The sequence below is a fragment of the Dromaius novaehollandiae genome, chromosome Z, assembly GCF_036370855.1.
Source record: "Dromaius novaehollandiae isolate bDroNov1 chromosome Z, bDroNov1.hap1, whole genome shotgun sequence".
NCBI lineage: Eukaryota > Metazoa > Chordata > Aves > Casuariiformes > Dromaiidae > Dromaius > Dromaius novaehollandiae.
The window spans coordinates 48,034,740-48,049,064 of record NC_088132.1 but is presented as its reverse complement, the minus strand read 5'-3'; the positions used below and the strand labels follow the sequence as shown (position 1 = coordinate 48,049,064).

Sequence of the window (14,325 nt, the reverse complement as noted above, 5' to 3'; positions counted from 1 at the left end):
AGCCCCCCACCTTTTTTTTGTTGTTGTTGTTGCTGTTGTACAGGAAGGGAAAAAAAAATAAGCGAGTTGGGTCTCGTGTAGATTTTCCTGGACTCTGGCTTGTGTGCTGAGTGGAGGGAGTGGGAGTCGCAAATCAGTTTGTGCGCATGGAAAAACCTTGACTCTTTTTGTTCTAGTTTGTGTGAGGCGTGCTGCTTTATTTGTCCTGGCACAGGTATCAAGTCCCACAGCAGTGAAAGATGTATCTCTATAGGTATTCAACCCCTTCCAGCTTCCCAGCGGCTCGCCTCGCCTCGCTCCTGCCGCCTGCTTGGCGTGCTTCTGCGCAGCCCTCCTTGTAGGCGTCAGAAAGCGCAGCCGCTTGCGAAGCAGCGCGTAGGAAGGAGTACCGTCCAGTGAATCAGATGAAACAGAGCTCATCTGTGGTTCCTTAAGGTAATGCGCTGCCTTTAGCTGACCAGTTAAAGGTCACCGACTCATTCACTCCCAGGTGCAGGTGTGAGCCCCGGCTTACAGCAACGGATCACTTTGTCCAGGGAATCACTCCGCAGCGTAACACAGGGCACGTTTGGCTGCTGAAGTGCCTTTTGGGGGTTGGGGCAATTTCTTTTTTCCCAAGGAAAATTCCCCTGTCCTCCACAGCCCCCCCACCCCCCAGTTTTTAAATTGGCTGACGGCATATGAATAAGGAGTGTGTTTTGCTAATCCTTTTGAAAGAAGGAGAGCCTCAGAGAGATGTGCAATACTTTAAATTTAGTGTTTGGTGGGCTATGTTTGTAAATGTATAAATGCTCAGTTTTGGCCTTACTGCAGCAGAACCACATCCTCCTGCCCTCTGTACCTAAAGTCCTAAGTCTGATTTAAAATTTGATATAGCTTGCCAGTGATGCCAATAAAGTAAACACTTGGATTTTTTCCTTTGAATTTGCTTGGCAAATTGATTAAAGCCCCCTAAATGGCAGTAGGAAGTGTCTGTGGAACGCATTTCTGAACCACATGCTCTTAGATAGCTTTACTGTCCGTGGTCACTGAGTGGCCACCTCCAAATGACCTGAGTCACATCTGGGAATGGTTGTCATTTCCAAATGTTCCTCCCACGTCTCTAGCTCTGTCCGAGGGTGCAGGCAGTAGGTTTCCGGGTTTTATGCAAACCCGAAAGATTCTGGACCTGGAATATTAGGTCCCCTGCTTATCTGAAGCATTTCATTTCAAAGGTGGTTCAGAACCAGTCCTTGAATTTCCTTCTCTGTTGAAGGAACCTGCCCCCTTCGGCCCATCACCATTAGGAGAAGGTTGCTGGGGAAAATGGGGGTGCCAGGAGATATTCGGCCCTGCTGCCTCATCGTCCTGCTGCTCTTTGACAGTTCTGTATGCTCAGGACTAGCTTGTGCAGCGCAGGGTACCTCAACCCCGTTAACCTGTGGGCAGGGCCTAGCAGGGGAATTGCTAGATGTCCAGAATATTTCAGTGATCAAAGGTGAAAATTTATGAGGCCTTTTGGAGAGTCACAGCTAATGGCTTGTGGCTAAGCAGTTGGGAACAGGGTACAAATGAGACAACAGCAGTCGTGTTAGAAAGTCCTTGTAAGCTGCCTTTCTTTAATCTTTCCTCAAAAAAAGATTTGGAGAAAGACCCTCTAAGTAAGAGTTTATTTTAAGTCAATGTGTTCACCCTTAGCTTTTCAGATCAGATATTTAAAAAGATTTCATGGCTAACTTTTCATGTTTTAAAATCTTATATTGATTACTGCTCAGTTTTTCAGTCTACTAACAAGCTTGAACATATTTTTTCATCTCAGTGCACTTCAGAAAAAAGTGTTTATTAAATCTTCTGAAACTGGAGTATAAATAAAACATTCTACCCCTATTGTTCTGAATTACTAAGATTTCACACTTTTGATTTAATTCATGCAGTGGGATGAAATATTTGTGTGATCACCTTCCTATTTCTGAATTTACAAATAATATCCTGAACCACTGGCAATATAGTCTTAAGCTGCTCTTGAGTAACCATCACTGATTCAGTCATTTGATCAAAGGCTCGAATTACTGTGGGAAACCCTCTTAGATTTTGAGAGTCTTCATGAGTAAAAGCCTAGTCAGGCTGTGATGCTGGATCTTCTCCTGTTGTGTCAGTGATATAAAATATAGGAAAATATGTTCTGATAGCTATTGGAAAATAACTGCCGGGGAAAAAATGGCCTGTCTGCACCATGATCCACTCTGCACACTCTTTCTGTGAAATCAAGAGGTATGTGAGATTAAGCAGTGAGGTAGTTCTTTAAAGCAGGAGGATTCCACCCCTTCTCTCCTGCCTTTTTTCTTTTCTTAAAGGAATTTTCTCTGTTTTGACAGAATGAAAAAACTCAGCAAACAGTTCTGGGTTGGAAAAACAAGCTTTCTCCCACCCCCTCCTAAGTAGTTTTTATGAAATGAAAATGTGAATTGTGATTAGATGACATGTTTTCCCTGCATCGTCTGCTGTTTGCGTTGCAGGTAACTTTGTGATGACAGAGATTTCTCAGAAATCTTTGGCAAGGACTAAAGATTAGTACTTGAAAAGGAGATGCTTTTTGGAAACCCATTCTATCTGCTTCCTTTCTGCACCTATATACACATACTTCACCTTCCTCTCTAGGGTTAGAACCCTTTTGATGAAATGATGCATTTTGATTCTATGATGTAATCGAGGCAGTATTCAAAAATATTTAGGGGGAAAAAAAAAGGTGACTCAAATCCTTCCCCCTTCTGGGATGTTACATATGTCCTCTTGAGTTTATCACTTTTCTATCATGCTATGAAAACAGCATTTCTTTAACACACACTGGCCTGTTGTACACCCTGTTTTCAGTGTGTGATGATGGTAGACCTATATCTCTATGGTGCACACAAAGAAATAAAATATAGCATGATAGTTACTGGGACTTGAACTGGAAACGTGTTGGAGTTAGTGACCAGTGCAAATTCAGCTCAGGTGGTTCAATTTCAACATCTCCTCTTCAAAGCCACCAAAAATGATGAAATTTCCTGCATATTTTAGTATCCTGCCTGCTGCTTTATAAGAGGTTGAGTTAATTCATCATCTCAGTGTCACACAAGCTCACTTCTGGCACAGTTTCAAGAGATCTCATTATTTTTTGATGTCTGTGATGGATTGGAGATGAGAATATTGCTGGCCTAAGGGTTCACTAGCTCTGCCTGTCATATTTGTCAGCTAGAAACCGGCTCTCAAGGAGGGTTATAAGGGCATGTGGGCTCCTGGGCCATTAAAAAGCTGTTCCATTCCTTACACTCAGTTAGACTGAGGAAATGTTGGGTAACAAGTGTGAGAGTTAACTCATGGGATCCATTTTTTCTCTTGTGCACCCAAGAAGGGAAATTCAGGATGACAGCAGAAGCAACAAGAAACTTTTTCAACACTTGATCAATACATCTGGTAATTTCTTACTGCCCTGCTCTGTGAGGGGAGAAGTGTTTGGTTGGGTAACCTCTTAGATAGTTTTTGGAGCTCTGGTGTGGATGAAAAATCCTGTCTAACCCACTTTAATGCTAAAGTGCCAAAGAAAGGAGAACTTGGGATGATCCTGGCCTTTTCATGCTCTGATAAAAATTATTTTCCTTTGGAATAAGGCTCACTGCATACTGAGCACCACTGGCTTATTCAAAAAAATATGAGGGAAAAGAACAACCTAGGAACTGTGTCTATGACAGAACTGATGTAACAGCAGCCAACAAAAGGTTATATATACATATGAAGTCATACGTGAAGATTCATGAACAGGCAAATCTGTAGGCTATAATCTGACTCTTGACTTAGAGTGCTATTAGTTTCCCTGTGAATCTACAGGGACAAAGAACTGAAAATTTGATTTTTTTAAATGCAGAGAAAATATAACAAAATGGAAGCATAACATCAAGTGCAAAACTATATACATTGTGTTTTGTAATATTTCATGCTAAGGAAAGCTTTCTCATTGCTTTAATGCAAAGTTTCAAATCTGCTTGATCCTTATTTTCACTGCATCATGATTAATCGATCTATTGATCTTTGTTTATTTACTACATGCATATACTACTATATGTAATTATTCATATATATATATATACAGTAAAATGGACAGGCATATATGTTTCGTTTAAATAGAATCAAATTAAAGAAGTTAGACAAATGCACAAATATGAGACTGTCCTTACCAAGATGAGTGATAGATTCCTAAAGAGTTGTCCAGTGCTCATCCAATCTTCCTTTAATTGAAGAAATTAATCTTTTGTGCAGTATTCAGGAAAGATTTGCTGTGTTTTCTAGATGTATATTAGACCTTTATGGTGTTTGTAGTGAAATTTCTCTTCATTCCTTTCGTGATAGTTTAAAAACATTTCTAAAAGTGGGTACGTTAACTAAGCATCATGAATACATCAAGAGGACTTATATATGAAGTCCTTTGTGGCAATGTGCAAGGAAATGAACTTTACCTTTCTGGTTTAATGACTATAAATGATTTTATGGAAAATCATGTAATTATTTCAAGCTTGCATTTATTCTTGAAGCGGCCAACTGTTGTGTTGTCTAATAACTGGTGTTATTAAGTGGATTAGTGTAAAAGAATTGCTAAAACTTTCTTTTTTATGCTATAAAGAGCGCAGAATCTGTATTAAAATTTCCCAATAATATCTTCTTACCGTGCTGTCTGTACAGTGTTGAACAAAATGTACTAACAGTAATCTTCCCCAAATTAGGTCACTTTTTTAAATAAATGAGACATTTTATTCCCCCCCCCCCAGCAATTAGGATATTACAGAGTGTTTTAAATCCTAATGTATAGTAGGAGAATTCATGTAAAAGGATACAGAAAATAAAATATATTCTACTCTTCAGCAGAATCAACTGTGGAAATAATACTGCAAGATTTCACCTCTGATGTAACCCACCTTACAGATGTCATATTCTGCTGTACTCAGGCTGGAGTCTCTTTTCACTCTAACTCACTGACCTTTCTTAACATTCCTCCTCTCAGGTGATATTTCCTGCTTAACTGCTTCTGTAAAGATTTTGGTGTTTTCAGGAAGTTAACTGATAACTTATTCCATCCAGTTATGTTCCCTATGGACTAGTTTGAGTATCAGAGCATAACAGAGGATTTGAAACTTCTGGCCAAGAGGAATTAAAGTCATACCGTCTCTGCAGTTGTATTAGTAAAACTACCTCTGTCACGTGTTATCCATACAACTTGATGTGCTGGGTCAATGTTGCATCAAACAGGTCCTCAGGCTTGAAATAATTGCAATAAATCCACTGCAGGTTTTTGGTCCCCCTTACGTAGGGGATGGTTGTTAAATTGGGTGCAATACTGCAGATAGTACATGAATGCAGAACTAGACCAAAAAATTTCTGAAGGGAAACAGATGGCAAACCTGAAGCTGATTTCCTGCAGGAGCCAGCTCTGATGAGGGATGAACCAGCCTGGACTGACTCAAACTATCAGACAGTCCTGGATCTGAATTTATTAGAATGATTTAGAACACAGGGGACCTTTACAAATTATGTTCTTATTTGAAATCAAAATAACTATAAAGATGGTAGGAGATAAAGGCTGCATGCTCTATTTTTTTTTTTTTAAGCTACAACTGGCATTAGCTTTTAGGTGTAGGTGCAGGAACCGGCTTTCTTGGCCAGCTCAAGCTCCACATAACAGTGCTTCCTGGCCATTTTTTGCATTGGGCCTTGTTGTTCCTCTTTCCTTTCCTTGTTTCCTCATTCCACTTCTCTGAGCTGTGTTCAGAAACTTAGAACTGAGCGTCTTCTGCTTGCTCACTTGCTCCTTGGACAGCCAGGCACAAAAAGCATTTGTCTTTCAAAATAAAGCAAATCGTTTTTTTGCAAGACCAGCAACAACTTTAATTGCAGGTGAGTAATGGTGCCATCCATTTGATTTACTTTATTAAATTTCTTTAAACAGAATATGAGCAGATCATCAATTTTCACATGAATGTTATCCTCTGAGATGCAGTATTACCAAGCATGGAAGACAGTCAAAATCCTAATGAAAGCAAAACAGAGTACTTGAGAAAATGCTTACCCCTCTTACTTCTCCATATAACAATAAATACAGTCTACCCTGTTTTAAACAATCACCAACTGTCTGGTGATTCCATTTGTGATTTTACAGAGGAAAACTTAACAGCTATTAATGTGTGAAATTAAATCGCTTTATACAGTGGCTGTGTTTAATGAGAGGGACCCAAGGTTATTTTTCAGCTCCTGGGTGCAGAGGTGTATGTCAGAATGAGACCCCATATTCATTAACTTCCTGGATTTCTTTGGAAGGAAAGCCAGGGTAGAGGGTAGGAAGAGGGATGCTTCTCTTGATCTGCACAAACTGGTGAGCAGAAGTACGGGGTGCCCAGCGAAGGTCACTAGCCTCCCATTTAGGCAGAGTAAATAAAATCTTCATCAGTCAAACAGCAATAGATAACATAAACTGCATTACACCTGAGATAAATAATTATTAGCATCAGCAAATAAATCAGAAATTCTCTTTATGTGAAAATCCATAAAGAGTATTTCTGAAAGCTTTGTTCTAGAAAATTAGCTCACTGCCTTTTTAGGACAAACTCACATTTTTGCAGGATTGTCAGTATTCCTGTAGGCAGTCAAGTTAAGAATTTGGGAAATCCTCAGAGACTTCTTCTGGCTTCAAGAAGAACTGTGTAAAGCCCTTGGTAAGGACAGACACGAAACCTGGAGCAGCTAGAATAGCAGTGCTTGCTTTACGTTGTTCCTCCCTACCAGCTCCATTCACTCACCGAATGACTTTTTCAGTGAAAGAGATGGAAATGATAGCTTTGACTAACAAGTTGAAAATAGAAAAATGAAAAGAGAGAAGGATAAAGGAAGTTGAGTCCAAATGAAATTTTGGATGACGCTATGAGATTAGTGAGGAAACCAGCAAAACTCCCATTGCCTTCAGTAGAACCAAGATTTCCGCTTTTACCATTAAGATACAGACAATTCTCAGAGAATTTCTCTCTGCTCTGATACCTGCAGCTGCTGTTTCAGAACATTTGTATTGAGGATCTGAATAGCTGGGGCACACACGAAATCAGGGTTTCACACATCTATAGATACTTTTCTTTGTTATACACATACGCTGACAGAACAAAAATCTTTGTAATATGTACATAAAGTTTTCTAGAATCATACAGGAAGCATGTCTGCCTCTCTCCTTTTTTATGCAAGAATGTATGTGCTCACCTGTTTTATTGGGTACTTTAAGCCTCCCCCACTGACACTTTAGGCACACTCACAAATATGTGCACTTATCTATGCAGGTAGACCAGGGAGAGTAGTAGAACATCCATTGATCCAATCTTCTCACGGTTTCTTCACATACCCATTAAAACAGATGATATAATTGAAGTATGTGCAAATTAGTACATTTGGATTATTTAGAGAATGAGCTCTCTGTGTTAGACACTCCATAGCAACTGTAGCTTATTCTTCCTTGTTTCATTTAGCATGGGAACAGCTAAAATCAGTCTAAGTGTCTGCTTGCACCAAAAAGGTAGGGCACTTGCTTGTGTCAGCATTTGCAAATGTGTGGCTACCCCATTCTGTGAAAAGAAGTGATGAGTCTTCAGTCAGGTCAGTGACCTGCTTTAACGCAGTACAGCTGCATGATTTTGAAAACTGACACAGGGAAGAGGAACAAACATGAGGCTGAGGCTTGGGCAGAAGACATGACTTCTGCTTTTTGTTTTAGATTGCTGCAGCGTGTTGCAAGTTCACACTCTTGTTTGCTCCTTGGTGGTGATTTTCAATTTCTATGCATTGAAATGCCTTTTATGGTTAGGAACAACAGGACATCTGATGAGAGAGCTTGGCTGAAAGGCTTACCTTTCCCTCCTTTCTTCCAGAAAGAATCAGAAATCCTCTCCCATGCTGCCTACTAGCATGGTAAGCGTGTTTCCTCTGTCCCAAAAGAAAGGAAGCATTTATATCTCTCAAAATTGTTTGCTTCACTCCAGAGCTAAGCAGGTGGAAATCCATGGCCCATTTCCAAGCCTTCTGTGACCACTGTGAACAATACAGCTACTTGTCTGTTGTCTCAAGGCGAGACAACAAGTTTTCTGGCTTTGTCCCATTCCACTGTAATTCCAAATTTCATCTTCACAGTTCATTAGCCTCAACAAAATTATTCTGGTTAGTACTCATGTTCTGAAGATCTTGTTCTACTCATTCTCTCATTGCCATTTTCTCTTTATTCCCTGTTGTCTCTCTGCTCAAAAATGTTGAGATTAGATGCGTATTTTTTTAATTGGTGTGAAAGTAGCATTCAGGAATCCCAATGAAAGGCTGAGGTTATTACTGGTCATGGTGCAGGCAAATTGCTAATAAGGGCAATCTCAGGCCCAGGGAGTCAGATATCAGCTGGTGATTAAAATGGATGAATAGGATGAAGCTGTAATATTAACAGGAAGGTAAATGGGGTTTTGAAGAAAACTAGAAGGCAGGGCTTTCTCTTTGCCTGATGATACTGAAAAGAAGTGGTATTCTTAAACATCATTGTACTGTTGCTTTTTAAAGAAAATTTAATTTGTTTAACTGTAATTAGCTCTTAGCAGGGAAACATGTCTACCCTCTAAGAGTTACATTTAGAAGAAAAGTTGCACATTATTTCCACAGGATTAAAGATAATGATAATGTGTATATGACTAGATCAACTTGACGTATTAGATGTGCTGTAAGATGTGCTATAAATGTGTAAAGGTACTTTGCAAAATTCATCTTCTAAAAATATGATTTTACTATAAGCCCCCCATGGGAGGTTGTTTTTTCCCCTAGATTATGTTCTAGCTACAAAGTAAGTTTGAAATTCTGTTTGTTAGTTGTCCAATGAGTTAAAATATGTATTTGAACTTCATGCTCGTATCTGACTTTGTGTCTGTGTGTATAAAGTGTGTGTGTGTGTACACATGTGTGTATATATATAAATGTAAAACTCCATATAGCTCTACCATCATGTATGGAGATTATATAATCTGGATATATAAACTGAATGTATCTGAATATGTATGCAGTCTGTTTTTTAAAGCTCTTTAAAACAAAAAGCAGATTAAATATACTATGATATCTTTACTACAATGAAATGGTAATGGACAGTCCCATTGACTTCAGTTGAGTTTAGATGGTGTAAATCTTTTCTTCTTACATGCTCCAAGACTATTCCATCCTACATTATGATGTTTTGTTAAATGACAGTAGTTTCCTCTCAGAGTTGGTGTCATATTTGTCCAAGAAGCAGGGAATCTTCCAGCTCAGTTGTGAACCTTTATTAAAAAAATATTTATTATTTTATTTTTTATTGTAGATTTCATGGAAAACTTTCTCTCTTCTATTCTCTCTACATACCCAGATTTTCTTCATGTTATTTTCCCTATGGATAATCCTCCATAGGGGACGATCCTCTCCTGATCCTCCTCCATTTCTTGCCTGTTTTCAGATGCTAGTTTCTACTAAGCACAGCAACGCTGTTTCCAAAGTGACCATGAGCCCCATAAACCTTTGGTACTGAATCAGATTGGCAGAACTTTGAGCAGATGAACAGTGGCAGCCAGCTGGTTCTGCTCCGCTGTGCAGCGCTGCCTTGCAAAGAAGCAAAGTGCTCATTTGTTATTTTTAATGCTAATAAGCATGTCTGAGGAACAAATATTTACTATCAATTTCCCCTTAAACAAAAATGGGTTGTGCTGACTGGGCTTTCAATTAGTATGTTGCTAGTGACATTTCTTGGCATACAATTCATTGTATTCCCAAAGTTAAGATGCTTTCTAGTTCTGGCAAAAATGAATATTATTTTGCTGTGTACTAATGAGATGACAGGTTTCTAGATGTGCTGACTGCGTATTTTCAGATAAGCCACATAAGATAGCACGAATCTGGATCACTGTGAAGTTTCTCCTTCTCAGACTTGTTTTTGATTCACCTTTTACTTGAGCAGGGAATATTTCAGGAGCAGTTAATCAATGGAAGTGTAACAGGCAGTCATGCTAGAAAAGACTTGAGTTTATACATAAAAAATAGTGGTACCAGGCAATTAGTAGTATGAGTAACTGAGGAGGCTATGAAAGAATATTTTTAATACAGGGCAAACAAGAAGCTGCATCTTTTTCTTCAGTGGCAAATTGATGCAGTCCTGACTACTGTAATGAGTGACATAGTTAAAATAGCAGACAGGTCAAAGCAGAGAATTCACTGCAATGCTACTAGTCCATCAGGCTTTACAGTTTCACCAGCTATTCAAGTATGAGGAGTTTTGTTTCAAAAATCAATTTAGTAGAATTCACTCTGCAGAGCAAAAATTTTCAGTTAAATTGACAATAGAAGTAATAGTTTTAAGTCTTTGTCGCACTTCTACAATAGAGAGGTAGAGACTGGATGAGAAGAATGTATTGTTGGAGATTTTGGAAATCTAGATAAAAATAGGGCTAAGTGTATTCACTATATAGATGAAATTTGACTGGATACTTAAGTAAGTTGCAAATGCATGCTCCTTCAATAGGAGGAAAAGACTGAGCTATTATTGACGTTTCTTTTTCTGGCTTGTTTCTTTTTCTGGCTTGATTGCCAGTTTATCTTAAAAGACAGCAGAACTGGAAGAATTTTCAAAAGAAACTGAAGGACTTCTGAAAAACAAACTGGGTTATTTAAAAAAACAACCAAAGAAACATAATTTCCTTGCCTATTCAGCCTGAACATAAATGTTATCCCCACCTCCCCTCTTTCTCCCATTATTTTGTACTAAGGAAATTATGCTAAACCAACACCCTCTTTAGTTGAACTCCTGATTTTCTGATGCTGTCCACAGGGCGGATATGTGGCAGACTGTTCAATCAGTTCCTTCACTTGCTTGTTTGGTTTTGTACTCTTTATATAATGTATTCAGATAAATTCCAAAAGCACCAAAAGCCCATCTGTTCTCAGCCAGCTGCACATTTGCCGCTCTGGGCTGTATCCCTCTCCAGTACAGATGGCTGCAGTAACTGGTTTTGGTGTAGGTGTTCCAGTTCTGGTTACTACAGACGGTCTTTTCAAAGTGAGCTGGAAGTTTCTCAGTGTCCAATCTGTAAAACATAAAAGCTGGATTTAAGTCATCTGTTCAACGTGCTCATGAGGGGTGTTTCTCATAAATTTGAATTCCTCTGGGAGAAACAATTCTTTTTTATCGCGTTCTATTTTGCAGTTCACCAAGAGTGAATGTGCAATGATGGCAATTGTGCTGCAGTCAATAGGTAAAATAAAACCAGAATCATACTGAAAAAATGGCCAGTCTTTTTGTATTATGAGCTTATGTACTAGAAAACATACAACTTTCCATACACACATGGACTCCAATAAAAGTAATCTTTGCAATCAGACAGTAAAATCAGTTTACCCTAATTTATGTTTTACAGTAATTTTGTGGGTCAAAAAGTGAAAAGGTTTCAGGCCCTAGCCAGTGTGGAAGAAGAGCTGATTTTACTGCCTGCACAGTCCTTTCTACTTACCTTTTTTAATGATATTACCTTCAAATTCAAAGTTCTTTTCACTTTTTGCCAAAATGCCAGAAAGAGAATATTTCTACTGGACTGCCTTAGACTACTCACCAAATATTTACACATCCTTCCACACCCTTTGGAATCAGGAATTTCTGAACTGGAGATATTTCAGAAATACAGATTCCTCCTATTTTATATTAAGACCCAAAAGTCTTTACATGAAAGTTATCCAAATCCAAATGTGATGAAAGGTAACTGAAGTGTCTTGGAATTTGCCCCTAAATAAAAGCCTCAGTACTGTATGCACCTGCTCTGCTCCTACCCTCCGAAGGGTGCTGAAAGTTGGACCGAATGAGAATCAGAGCCAAGTCGCTTCCCCAGGTGGCAAAAGCTACATGATCAAAATACAAATACCTGTGTGTGGGGGCAGGGGGAACGAGAAGGGACAAAATCTGGAATGAGTTTTTTTAAGTTGGTTCTTGACAGCGCTGTGGTTGCAAAGGGTTTTCGTGCTGAAAAAGTCCTTCCTGCATCTGCTGGGGGGGGGGGGGGGGGGAGTCTGCTGTTGGTCAAACACATAGCATTCAGCATGTGTGGTCAGTGGAAAAAGCCTTTGCTTGACATTTTCACATAGTTTGGTCTGAGTTGCACAAAGAGAGTGTTTGGCTGACTCGCTGTGGGAAATGTTAAATTTATTTTTAGTTTTCTTAGAATATTGAATTATAGTTTGAAACATTCAGTAAAGGAGGGAAGTCAGGAAAACATAACATGTGAGATAGTTCTCTTCCATTCAGAGATAAGAATCGGAAAGATGCCAGTTGGAAGGGACCTCTGGAGCTCTCTGGTCCAACATGCTTGAGGCAGGACTACCACTGTTGCTAGTTCAGGTCAGCCATGATTTTGTCCTGCTGAGTCTTGAAAGCTGCCAAGACCAGAAAGTCTGTGACCTCTGAGAGTCAGTGCTGCGCTGTTCTGCCTATTAAGTTCCTAATGGGGTCCAACCTGAACCACCCAGGGCACAATTTTTGGCCTTTGGCCCTTGTTACATCCTCTGCTGCTATAGAGAAGTGTTTGGTGCTGTCATCTTTAGCCTTTGTAACTGTCCTTTGACTGCCCTGCTCTAGTAAGCAGCCATTACATCATTCTTTTGCCTCCTCTTTGCCAGATTAAACAAGTCCAGCTGTCGAAACCCCCTTTGCAGAACATGTGCTGCAGGCCCTTGACCTCTTTGCTAGCCATTTGCTGGATCCTTTCCAGGTCCTTCACCTCTCCCTTGAACTGGGACTCAGAAGAGGGTCCAGACCTCCAGGCACTGCCTCGCCAGTGCTGGGTAGAGGGGGATAGTAACTTCCCTCAGTCTGCTGGCCCTGATTCTCCTAACATAGCTGCATATGTGATTTGCCTTATTTGCAACAAGGATGCACCATTGCCTCATATTCAACGTGGCATCCACAGCAAACCTCTACTCAGCCGTTTGCTTCCCGGAGTGTAGCCGTACGCACAGGGTTGTTCTGCCAGAAGTGCAGGATTTTGCACTTCTGAACTGCACATTGAACTTCATGGGGTTTCTATTAGCCCAGTCCTTAAAGTTTTTGAGGTCCCTCTGGATTGAGGCTCTACTGTTCACCGAGTCGGTCACTCGTTCTAGTGTAGTGTCACGCGCGGATTCGCTGAGGTGCACCCTGTGTCATCAGCCAGGTATCCAGGGAGCTGTGCACAGTCACAGCTTACGTGCTGTCCTTGTCGGAGCTAGAGAGGTACGGCGAAGGAGAGTGGAGGAAACGAAGGGGTGGCACTGACAATCCACCTCATTAGTTGGCGGGCAGACAGGGCAGGAGGTTTTTTGGACTAGTCGCTCGTCATGCAGGCGAGTGAGCTGTGAGGGAATGCAATTTGGGGATGTGGTGCAGCTCATCCAAGCAGCAGGCGATTTAGCTCTAAAGCTAAGCCAGAACTAGAAAACCAACTTTCTCTCTGCAAGGTAGACTGTTTGTAAAATAGTGTGTCTATATGCAACTCCCTGAGAGCAAGCTATAAATTCACATTCTTGACTATTTGAACTTATTTGATCATTCTAAAAGAAATACCTCCCAGAAGTGTTTTGTATATACTAAATGTTGCAGGTGTTAATCTGACATATCTTACGTCAGAAAGATTGCTTAGTGTCTGTGAGGTAAACAGGTGAGTACTTCCAGAGCAAATATCTGTTCTATATATATACATAGCCACATGTGAAAATTCTGAATTCTCCTTTTGGTTAACATTTTGTTAATATGTCTCAAACGCCCAGTTATCTGCTTATACCTGTGCTCTGTTTTTAGCAGAAGAATAGAGAAAAAAATATTGGAAATTTAGAATGAATACTGGGGGGGAATCTTTCTCTGTTCTGATTTATTTTTCTTTCAGAGAAGCTATGTTACACAGGTAACAGCTTCTATGTGTCTTGAAAGTCTGGAGTAATAGATTTTTCTGAATGGAGGCCAGAATTTTGGGGATGCAGAAATTTGATAGTAAATGCTTTATTGCCACTGTTTTGAAAAGATGAAATAGGACAAAAAAGTAAAATTCCACACTACAGGCTAAATTTCTTTCTGGACAGTTATACTGTTTTGGGACAACACGTCATAAAAATAGGACATTAAAACTTGGGGGTAGGTGGGGAGTAGGTGTTGAGAGAGAGAGATGTTCTTGTGGAATTAACCTATAGAAGGAGAAGGGAAAGAAGTAACTGGAATAATCTCTTGACTTTTGTCTTTGATTTTCTCTACCATAAAAAAAAAAAATCCTCTGC

At 39.8% G+C, this 14,325-nt stretch overlaps 2 long non-coding RNA genes across 6 annotated transcripts in view; one reads left to right on the top strand and one right to left on the bottom strand.

The window, feature by feature from the left end:
- Positions 1-4,238, bottom strand: part of LOC135325061 (uncharacterized) — a 41,131-nt gene extending 36,893 nt beyond the window's left edge. Inside the window, exon 1 of the long non-coding RNA XR_010386283.1 lies at positions 4,194-4,238. This is a non-coding gene — a long non-coding RNA (uncharacterized LOC135325061). The remainder of the gene's footprint in view (positions 1-4,193) is intronic.
- Positions 1-14,325, top strand: part of LOC112980264 (uncharacterized) — a 490,489-nt gene that overhangs the window by 275,070 nt on the left and 201,094 nt on the right. The gene's annotated exons all lie outside the window — the stretch shown is intronic.